The following is an 8,226-nucleotide window of genomic DNA, read 5'->3' as shown; positions in this document are numbered from 1 at the left end:
ACTGGGAAGTGCATGGATGAAACCATCATCCTTGGCAGACCCTTCCTGGCCACAGCAAAGGCTGTGATTGATGTTGATAGAGGAGAGTTGATCATTCAAGTGAATGAAGAATCCTTGGTGTTTAAGGCTCAAGGATATCCCTCTGTCATCATGGAGAGGAAGCATGAAGAGCTTCTCTCAATTCAGAGTCAAACAGAGCCCCCACAATCAAACTCTAAGTTTGGTGTTGGGAGGCCACAACCAAACTCTAAGTCTGGTGTTGAACCCCCACATTCAAACTCTAAGTTTGGTGTTGGGAGGTTCCAACATTGCTCTGAGAAAATGTGAGGCTCCATGAGAGCCATCTGTCAAGCTACTGACATTAAAGAAGCGCTTGTTGGGAGGCAACCCAATGTTATATTTTATCTATTTTCTTTTGTTATTTTATGTTTTTTGTAGGTTGATGATCATGAGAAGTCACAAAATCAATTGAAAAAGCAAAAACAGAATGAAAAACAGGAAGAAAAACAGCACACCCTGGAGGAAGAACTTACTGGCGTTTAAACGCCAGTAAGGCTAGCAGGTGGGCGTTTAACGCCCAGTCTGGCACCATTCTGGGCGTTTAACGCCAGAAAGGGGCACCAGACTGGCGTTAAACGCCAGAAAAGGGCAAGAACCTGGCGTTAAACGCCAGGAATGGGCACCAGCTCGGCGTTTAACGCCAGAAATGGCTCAAAACGTGATTTTGAATGCCATTTGGTGCAGGGATGACTTTTCCTTGACACCACAGGATCTATGGACCCCACAGGACCCCCACCAACCCCACCACCACCCTCTCTCTTCTTCACCCATTCACCAATCACCTCAATACCTCTTCCCCAAAAAAACCCCTCACCTATCAAATCCCATCTTTCTCTTCACCACTCACATCCATCCTTCATAAAACCCCACCAACCTCACCCTTCAAATTCAAACCACTTTCCCTCCCAAACCCACCCATAATGGCCGAACCCCATCTCCCCCCTCTCCTATATAAACCCTTCTTCACCCCTTCATTTTTACACAACCTAAAACACCACTTCTCCCCCTCTTTGGCCGAACACAAAGCCATTCCTTTCTTCCTCATTTCTTCTTCTTCTACTCTCTTCTTTCTTCTTTTGCTCGAGGACGAGCAAACCTTTTAAGTTTGGTGTGGTAAAAGCGTTGCTTTTTCGTTTTTCCATAACCATTTATGGCATCCAAGGCCGGAGAAACCTCTAGAAAGAGGAAAGGGAAGGCAAAAGCTTCTACCTCCGAGTCATGGGAGATGGAAAGATTCATCTCAAGGGTGCATCAAGACCACTTCTATGAAGTTGTGGCCTTGAAGAAGGTGATCCCCGAGGTCCCCTTTTCACTCAAAAAGGGTGAATATCCGGAGATCCGGCATGAGATCCGAAGAAGAGGTTGGGAAGTGCTTACCAACCCCATTCAACAAGTCGGAATCTTGATGGTTCAAAAGTTCTATGCCAATGCATGGATCACCAAGAACCATGATCAAAATGGGAACCCGAATCCAAAGAATTATCTTACTATGGTTCGGGGGAAATACTTGGATTTTAGTCCGGAAAGTGTAAGGTTGGCATTCAATTTGCCCATGATGCAAGGAGATGAACACCCTTACACTAGAAGGGTCAACTTTGATCAAAGGTTGGACCAAGTCCTCACAGTCATATGTGAAGAGGGCGCACAATGGAAGAGAGATTCAAGAGGTAAGCCGGTTCAATTGAGAAGGCATGACCTCAAACCCGTGGCTAGAGGATGGTTGGAGTTTATCCAACGCTCAATCATTCCCACTAGCAACCGGTCCGAAGTTACTCTAGACCGGGCCATCATGATTCATAGCATCATGATTGGAGAAGAAGTGGAAGTTCATGAGGTCATAGCTCAAGAACTCTACAAGGTGGCGGACAAGTCGTCCACCTTGGCAAGGTTAGCCTTTCCTCATCTCATTTGTCACCTCTGTTATTCAGTAGGAGTTGACATAGAGGGAGACACCCCCATTGATGAGGACAAGCCCATCACCAAGAAAAGGATGGAGCAAACAAGAGACCCCTCTCATCATGAGATCCCTGAGATACCTCAAGGGATGCACTTTCCTCCACAAAACTATTGGGAGCAACTGAACACCTCCCTAGGAGAACTGAGTTCCAACATGGGACAACTAAGGGTGGAGCATCAAGAACACTCCATCATCCTCCATGAAATTAGAGAAGATCAAAGAATCATAAGAGAGGAGCAACAAAGACAAGGAAGAGACATTGAGGAGCTCAAGCACTCCATAGGATCTTCAAGAGGAAGAAAGAGCCGCCATCACTAAGGTGGACCCGTTCTTTAATCTCCTTGTTCTTTAATTCCTGTTTTTCGAAAATTTAGTGCTTATGTTTATCCATGTTTGTGTCTTATGATCATTAGTGTCTTAGTGTCTATGCCTTAAAGTTATGAATGTCCTATGAATCCATCACCTTTCTTAAAAGAAAACTGTTTTTATTACAAAAGAACAAGAAGTACAGGATTTCGAATTCATCTTTAAAACTAGCTTAATTAGTTTGATGTGGTGACAATACTTTTTGTTTTCTGAATGTATGCTTGAACAGTGCATATGTCTTTTGAATTTGTTGTTCATGAATGTTAAAATTGTTGGCTCTTGAAAGAATGATGAAAAAGGAGACATGTTACTGAGGATCTGAAAAATCATAAAAATGATTCTTGAAGCAAGAAAAAGCAGTGAATACAAAAAAAAACCGAAAAAAAAGAGAAAGGAAAAAGAAAGAAATAAAGTTGTGATCCAAGGCAAAAAGAGTGTGCTTAAGAACCCTGGACACCTCTAATTGGGGACTTTAGCAAAGCTGAGTCACAATCTGAAAAGGTTCACCCAATTATGTGTCTGTGGCATGTATGTATCCGGTGGTAATACTGGAAGACAGAGTGCTTTGGGCCACGGCCAAGACTCAATAAGTAGCTGTGTTCAAGAATCATCATACTTAACTAGGTGAATCAATAACATTATCTGGATTCTGAGTTCCTAAAGAAGCCAATCATTCTGAATTTCAAAGGATAAAGTGAGATGCCAAAACTGTTTGGAGGCAAAAAGCTACTAGTCCCGCTCATCTAATTTGGAGCTAAGTTTCATTGATAATTTGGAGTCTATAGTATATTCTCTTCTTTTTATCTTATTTGATTTTCAGTTGCTTGGGGACAAGCAACAATTTAAGTTTGGTGTTGTGATGAGCGGATAATTTGTACCCTTTTTGGCATTGTTTTTAGTATGTTTTTAGTAGTTTTAGTTAAGTTCTTAGTATATTTTTATTAGTTTTTAGTTAAAATTCACTTTTCTGGACTTTACTATGAGTTTGTGTGTTTTTCTGTGATTTCAGGTATTTTCTGGCTGAAATTGAGGGATCTGAGCAAAAATCTGATCCAGAGACTCAAAAGGACTGCAGATGCTGTTGGATTCTGACCTCCCTGCACTCGAAGTGGATTTTCTGGAGCTACAGAAGCCTAATTGGCGCGCTCTCAACGGCGTTGGAAAGTAGACATCCTGGGCTTTCCAGCAATATATGATAGTTCATACTTTGCTCAGGATTTGATGGCCCAAACCGGCGTTCAAAGTCACCCTCAGAAATTCCAGCGTTAAACGCCGGAACTGGCACCTAAATGGGAGTTAAACGCCCAAACTGGCATAAAAGCTGGCGTTTAACTCCAAGAAGAGTCTCTACACGAAATTGCTTCATTGCTCAGCCCAAGCACACACCAAGTGGGCCCGGAAGTGGATTTTTATGTCATTTACTCATCTCTGTACACCCTAGGCTACTAGTTTCTTATAAATAGGACCTCTTACTATTGTATTTTCATCTTTGGATCTTTGGATCTTTGGATTATTTTAGATCCTTTGATCATCTTTGGACATCTAGTTCTTAGATCATTGGGAGGCTGGCCATTCGGCCATGCCTAGACCTCGTTCTTATGTATTTTCAACGGTGGAGTTTCTACACACCATAGATTAAGGTGTGGAGCTCTGTTGTACCTCGAGTATTAATGCAATTACTATTGTTCTTCTATTCAATTCCGCTTGTTCTTTGTCCAAGATATCACTTGTTCTTCAACTTGATGAATGTGATGATCCGTGACACTCATCATCATTCTCACCTATGAACAAGGTGACTGACAACCACTTTTGTTCTACAAGCAATCAAGGCTCTAGTGAATATCTCTTGGATTCCTGATACACGATGCATGGTTGATCGCCTGACAACCGAGTGCTCGCCTGACAAACGAGCCAGCCATTCCGTGAGATCAGAGTCTTCGTGGTATAGGCAAGAACTGATGGCGGCATTCAAGAGAATCCGGAAGGTCTAACCTTGTCTGTGGTATTCTGAGTAGGATTCAATGATTGAATGACTGTGACGTGCTTCAAACTCCTAGCAGGCGGGCGTTAGTGACAGACGCAAAAGAATCAATGGATTCTATTCCGGCCTGACCGAGAACCGACAGCTGATTAGCCATATGCTGTGACAGAGCATAGGAACATTTTCACTGAGAGGATGGGAGGTAGCCACTGACAACGGTGAAACCCTACATAAGCTTGCCATGGAAAGGAGTAAGAAGGATTGGATGAAGACAGTAGGAAAGCAGAGAGACGGAAGGGAAGGCATCTTCATACGCTTATCTGAAGTTCCTACCAATGAATTACATAAGTACCTCTATCTTTATCTTTATGCTTTATTCGTATATCACTATACCCATTTGAGTCTGCCTGACTAAGATTTACAAGGTGACCATAGCTTGCTTCATACCGACAATCTCCGTGGGATCGACCCTTACTCACGTAAGGTATTACTTGGACGACCCAGTGCACTTGCTGGTTAGTTGTGCAAAGTTGTGTAGTGATCACAATTTCGCGCACCAATGATGTTCGTAGCCCTGTTTGAGATTGTGCCTTCTTTGAGTGGAGTTGTATCCTTGTTGGCTAAGCGCATTTGAGCCTTAAGTTGTTTCCCAACCTTTTGGCTTGTTCTTTTTTGAAGTCGTACTTGCGCCTCTTCTTTAGCTGACGTCGACCTGTATGACTTTGCCCCTGCTTGAGTTCGGACATTTTCCGTGGGACCGTGCTTTCAGAGTTTCGATCTCTTCGGGGAAGTCGTGCTCAAGCATCCTGACTTTGGTCGATCTTTGAGTAGTTTCTCCTTGTGCGAGTCTGGTATTGCCCCTTTTAGTTTGTTGAGGGGACTTTTCAGCCTTCTTCTGACTTGTTTGTCTTTACTGCTCGGGCTTTTTAGTCATAATCCAACAACTTTTTAGGTCGTGTTCCGATGGGGAACCTTTTTATAGTCTGTTTGGATGACTTTTTAGCGCCGTTTTGATTTGTGCTTTTGCCTTTTAAGTAGTGTCTTTTTTCAAGACTTCGTACCTTTTAGCAAAGCATTCCTGGCCTTCGTCTGGCCGTTTGCGAGATGTCTTTGTCCTTTTTTGTGGATCTTTGTAGAGTGTCGGTACTTTGTTGTCTGACCTCTCTTGATCACTTTTGTTTTGTCCACTTTCTGCTTGGTCGAGGTGGTTCTTGGAGCTAACTTGTTCGACGACTTTTTAGTGTTCTCGTAGAACACTTTTTAGTCATTCTGAACAATTTTGATAGCCTTGTCGTGAAGCCGTGGCTTTTTGGGCGGAGCTATGTCCGTTTTAGTGCACGTTTTTCGTTGGTCCGACTTCTTTTTGTCGGTCCGAGCTGTAGCTTTCGTTGGTCCGACTTCTTCTTGTCGGTCCAAGCTGTAGCTTTCGTTGGTCTGACTTTGTCGGTCCAAACTGTAGCTTTCGTTGGTCCGATTTCTTCTTGTCGGTCCAAGCTGTAGCTTTCGTTGGTCTGACTTCTTCTTGTCGGTCCAAGCTGTAGCTGTCATTGGTCCAACTTCTTCTGTCGACCCTTCTTTTAGCTTTTGTTGGTCCGACTTTCTCTTGTCGGTCCAAGCTTTTAGCTTTTACTGGTCCGACTTTCTCTTGTCGGTCCAAGATGTAGCTTTTGTTGGTCCGACTTCTTCTTGTCGAGGCTCTCCTGAGTTTTTTCTGTAATCCTCTTTCTTGGACTTTGTTCAGGTCTCTTTCAAGGATTACTTTTATAACTCTTTCGTCGTTTGGGCCGACTTTGTCATGTCGGGCTCTTCTTAGTTATTTCTGTAATCCTCTTTCTTGGACCTTTGTTCAGGTCTCTTTCAGGGATTACTTTAATAACTTTTTAGTGGTAGGAGTCCGACTTGGTTATGTCGGTCTCCTTTAAGTTATTTTTTGTAGTCCTCTTTCTTGGATCTTTGTCAGATCTCTTTTAGGGACTACTTGTATAACTTTTTAGTGGTAGGAGTCCGACTTGGTTATGTCGGTCTCCTTTAAGTTATTTTTTGTAGTCCTCTTTCTTGGATCTTTGTCAGATCTCTTTTAGGGACTACTTGTATAACTTTTTGTTTTGGGCTGACTTTGTTATGTCAGGCCCTTCTAAGTTAAAGTAATCCTCTTTAATAGGGTTGGCCAGACCTCTTTCCAGGGTTTAGTTATAACTTGGGTTGACTTGGTTCGAGTTCTTAACGTTTGACCAGTCCTTAAGTTATTATTTTAGCGATCTGTAAGACCTCGTCAGGTTCTTTTTTAGATCACTTTCGATAACTTCTTACATTATTCTGTGTTCATCTTTGCTGATTTGTAGAAAGTGGTTGGCATTTTTAGATCGTCTTTGGGGTGAATCGCGTTTTCACCTTTATCGGACGGTTATCTTTATCGTGACCGTGCAGTGAAATTGTTTTTCACTTTCTGCCGATCTGTTGCTTTATAATCGGACGATGAATGCTTCAGATTAATGCATCTTGATTGAGCAGTGAATTTTGATTTTCACTTTGTCGACCTTTGTCGAAATCAAACGATGAATTTGGTTTTCATCGTGGTCGGGTGGTGAAGTTGGTTTTCACCTTGCCGACCTGTCGCTTTGTAATCGGAAGATGAATTTGGTTTTCACCTTGCCGACCTGTCGTGATCGGATGTCTTGGTAGGAAACTTTTTAGGGAATCTGCGAACTTTTAAACACTAAAATGAAGATATGAATAAGAATGTGTACATGTTAGTGCTTACCCTTCTAGGTCGGGCAATCTTTTAGATCTTGGCCTGGCGCCTTTTGCAGGGATGCCATGACCTTGGTAGCTCTCACCTCTCGAGGTCGGACACTTTGTGGTGGCCTTTCCCCAGTACTTTCGTGACTTTGCAGGGTCTTTTCCATTTAGCTGCTGGCTTTCCCTCTTTTGGTCGACTTGTTCTGATATCATTTCGGATTGGGATGAGGTCATTATTGATGAAGCTTCTCTGTACTACCTTTCATTTGCACCTTGAGGCCATGCGACGTTTTAACGCTTCTTCCCTGATCTGAGCTCTTTCTCGGACTTCTGGGAGTAGGTCGAGCTCTTTCCTTTGGATTTAGGAGTTGACCTCTTTATTGTAGAGGATCATTCTGGGGGATCTTTCTTCGATCTCTACTGGGATCATTGCCTCCACTCCGCGAGTCAATCGGAAGGGTGATTCCCCCGTGGTGAAGTGTGGAGTTGTCCGATATGCCCATAGGACTTGTGGGAGCTCTTCAGCCCAAGCTCCCTTTTGATCTGAAGAACTTTGGTTCTTTCTGCAAAAAGTTTGCGTATTCGCCTTTGAGGAGAATGTGTGCTTTGCTTAGGATTTGGTTGCTGTTCCTGTTTCTTTTCTTTGTTGCCTGACTCCCTTTGTACAAAAAGTTCTAGCTTTTGGTTTGACCTTTTGTTTGAGAGGTGTTCGGACTATTTGGGTATAGATTATCGGCTTCTCTTCTCTGTGTTCTTGCCCTGTTGTTGCCTCCAAAGGGTGCCCCTGGACTTTCGTGTGAGTCCTGGGGTTTCCCTTTTACTGCTGTATCTGACACTTGATGTTTTGCTGTTATTGTCCGAGTTGTTTCCATTATTTATCCGAGTTGTTTGGTAATAACCTCATGGTTGACCCATGTCTTCTTGAAAAAATATTGCTGAGATGTCTACTAAGATCCCGGTCGGCATGTCTGATTGATTGGATTCCCTAGTTGTAATGGGTGTTACTGTGGCTGACCCTGAGTACTGTGTGTGACTTAAGAGGTTCCTCTGAATTTGTAGGGATAGGGATGAGGAAAAGAATTATGAGCTGGTGTCGCCGGAGTCTGAGGAGAGGGTTTGTTTT

The sequence above is a fragment of the Arachis stenosperma genome, chromosome 3 (genome assembly GCF_014773155.1).
Source record: "Arachis stenosperma cultivar V10309 chromosome 3, arast.V10309.gnm1.PFL2, whole genome shotgun sequence".
Classification (NCBI taxonomy): Eukaryota; Viridiplantae; Streptophyta; class Magnoliopsida; order Fabales; family Fabaceae; genus Arachis; species Arachis stenosperma.
This window is presented reverse-complemented; position numbering follows the sequence as displayed.